This window comes from Vespa crabro, chromosome 22 (genome assembly GCF_910589235.1).
Source record: "Vespa crabro chromosome 22, iyVesCrab1.2, whole genome shotgun sequence".
NCBI lineage: Eukaryota > Metazoa > Arthropoda > Insecta > Hymenoptera > Vespidae > Vespa > Vespa crabro.
Window position 1 is genome coordinate 23,270 of NC_060976.1, and position 4,231 is coordinate 27,500.

The window sequence follows — 4,231 nt, forward strand, 5'->3', positions numbered from 1 at the left end:
AATAATATTAAGAACAATAAGAATTATTATAAGAATATTAAGAATTATAATAATAATGAGAATAATATTAATAATAAGAATAATAATAGGAATGATAAGAATTATAAGAATAATAATAAGAATAATAATAAGTATGATAACAATAATAGGAATAATATGAATAATAAGAATAATAAGAACATTGATAAAATGAATAATAAGTATTATACGAATAATAAATAAAAGATGAATAATAATAATTATAATAAGAATAATAAGAATAATAAGAATAATAAGAATAATAATAAGAACAATAAGAACAATAAGAATAATAATATGAATAATGAGAATAATAAGAATATTAAGAACAATAATAAGATTAATAATAAGAATTATACGAATAATAAATATAAGAAGAATAATAATATGTATAATAAGAATAATAAGAATAATAAGAATAATAAGAACAATAATAAGAATAATAATTAGAATAAAAAGAAAAATGAGAACAGTAAAAAGATTAATAGTAAGAATTATACGAATAATAAGAATTATAAGAATAATAATAAGAATAATAATAAGAATAATACGAATATTAATAAGAATAATAAGAACAATAAGAATAATAATAAGAATATTAATAATTATAAGAATAATGAAAATAACAAATAATAATAAGAATAATTATAGGAATGATAAGAATAATAAGAATAATAAGAATAATAATAAGAATAATAAAAACAATAAGAGTAATAATAAGAATAATAAGTATATTGGAAATAATAAGAATAATAAGCATAATAAGAATATTAAGAATAATAAGAACAATAATATGATTAATAATAAGAATTATACGATTAATAAGTATAATGAGAATAATAATAAGAATTATAATAAGAATAATAAGAATAATAAGAATAATAAGAATGGTAATGAGAATAATAAGAAAAATAAGAATAATAATAAGGATATTAAGAATTATAAGAATAAAAAGACTAATAACAAGAATAATAAGAATAATAATAAGAATATTAGGAATGATAAGAATATTAAGAATTATAATAATATTGAGAATAATAATAATAATAAGAATAATTATAGGAATGATAAAAATAATAATAATAATAATAATAATAATAAGAATAATAGGAATAATAAGAATAATAAGAATAATAGGAACAATAATCAGATTAATTATAAGAATTATACTAATAATAAATATAAGAAGAATAATAAGAACAATAATAAGTATAATAATAAGAATAATAAGAATAATGAGAACAGTAATAAGATTAATAGTAATAATTATACGAATAATAAGAATAATAATAAGAATAATAGGAATAATAATAATAATAAGAATATTGAGAACAATAAGAACCATAAGAATAATAATAAGAATAATGAGAATAATAAGAATAAAAATAAGAATATTAAGAAATATAAGGATAATGAGAATAATTATTTGAATAATAAAAATAATATTAAGAACAATAAGAATTATTATAAGAATATTAAGAATTATAATAATAATGAGAATACCAATAATAATAAAAATAATAATAGGAATGATAAGAATTATAAGAATAATAATAAGAATAATATTAAGTATGATAACAATAATAGGAATAATATGAATAATAAGAATAATAAGAACATTGATAAAATTAATAATAAGTATTATACGAATAATAAAGAAAAGATGAATAATAATAAGTATAATAAGAATAATAAGAATAATAAGAACAATAATAAGAATAATAATTAGAATAAAAAGAAAAATGAGAACAGTAAAAAGATTAATAGTAAGAATTATACGAATAATAAGAATTATAAGAATAATAATAAAAATAATAATAAGAATAATACGAATATTAATAAGAATAATAAGAACAATAAGAATAATAATAAGAATATTAATAATTATAAGAATAATGAAAATAACAAATAATAATAAGAATAATTATAGGAATGATAAGAATAATAAGAATTATAATAAGAGTAATGATAAGGATGATAACAATAATAGGTATAATAAGAATATTAAGAATAATAGAACATTAATAAGATTAATAATAAGAATTATACGTAAAATAAATATAAGAAGAATAATAATAAGTATAATAAGTATAGTAAGAATAATAAAAAAACTAAAATGAATAGTAATAAGAATAATAAGCTTAGCAATGAGAATAATGAGCGCAATAAGAATAATAATAAGAATATTAATAATTGTAATAATAATATGAATATTAACAGGGATAATAATAACAATAATAAGAATAATAAGATTGATAAGAATAGTAAAAAGAAGAATAAGAATAATAGGAAAAATAAGAATAATAAGAATAATGAGAATAAAAATAAGACTAATAATAAGTTTAATAAAAATAATAAGAATAATAGGAATAATAATATGAATAATAAGATGAATAAGAATAATAATAAGAATAATAAGAATAAGAACAGTAATAAGATTAATAATAAGAAATTTACGAATAATGAGAATAATAAGAATTATAAGAATAATAATAAGAATAAAAAGAATTATAAGAATAATAAGAATAATAATAGGAATGATAAGAATAATAATAATAATGATATGGATAATAATAATAATAATGATATGAATAATATTAATAATAATAATAATAATAATAATAATAATAATAATAATATTAATAATGAGAATAGTATTAATAATAAGAATAATAAGAACAATAATAAGATTAATAATAAGAATAATAAGAATAATAATCAGAATGATAATAAGAATAATAATATAAATAACAATAATAAGAATAATAATAAGAACAAAACGAATAAAATAAGAATAATAATAGAAATGATAAAAATAATAAGAATAATAATAAGATTAATAATAAGAATTATACGAATAATAAGAATAATAAGAATTATAATAAGAATGATAAGAAGAATAAGAACAATAAAAAGATGAATAATAGAATTAGAGGAATATTATGAACAATATTACGATTAATAATAAGAATTATACGAATAATAACAAAAATAAGAATGATAATACGAATAATAATAAGAATAATAAGAACTAGAAGAATAAAAAAAAGAATATTAGGACTTATAAGAATAATAAGAATAATACTAAAAACAATAAGAATATTAATAAGAATATTAAGAATTATAAGAATAATGAGAATATTAATATTAATAAGAATAATGATAGGAATGATAATAATAAAATGGAAAATAATAAGAATAGTAGTAAGAATAATAAAAATAATAAGAACTATAATAAGAATAAAAATAATAATTATATAAAATATAAGAAAAATAAGAATAATAATAAGAATAAATATTAGTATAATAAGTATTAGAAGAATAAAGATAAGAATATTAAGAATTATAAGAATAATAATATGAATAATAATAATATTGAGCATAGTAAGATTAATAAGAATAATATGAATAATAATAAGAATAATAATATGAATAATAAGAATAATAGGAATAATAAGAACAATAATAAGATTAATAATAAGAATTATATGAAAAATAATTATAATAAGAATAATAATAAGTATAATAATAAGAATAATAAGAATAATAAGAATAATAATAAGAATAATAAGAACAAGTATAATAATAATAAGAATATTAAGAATTATAGGAATAATTAGAATATTAATAATAATAGTGATAATAATAGGAAGGAGAAGAATAATAAGAATAATAATAAGAATATTAATAATAATAAGAATAAGAGGAATGAAAAGAATAGTAAGAATAATAACAAGAATATTAATAAGATAAATAAGAACAATAAGAATAATAATAAGTATATTAAGAATTATAAGAATAATGAGAATAATAATAATAAGAATAAGAATAATAATAGGAATGATAAGAATAATAAGAATAATAGTAAGAATATTAATAAGAATAATAAGAAAAATTGGAATAATATGAATAATAGGAATAATAAGAACAATAATAAGATTAATAATAATTATTATAAGAATATTAAGAATTATAAGAATAATAATATGAATAATAATAAGAATAATAAGAAGAATAAGAATAAAAAGAATAATAATAAGATTAATAATAAGAATAATAAGAATAATAAGAACAATAAAAAGATTAATAATTAGAATAATAAGAATAATTAGATCAATAATTAGATTAATAATAAGAATTATACGAATAATAAGAGAAATAAGAATAATAATAAGATTAATAATAAGAATAATTAAAATAAAAAGAACAATAA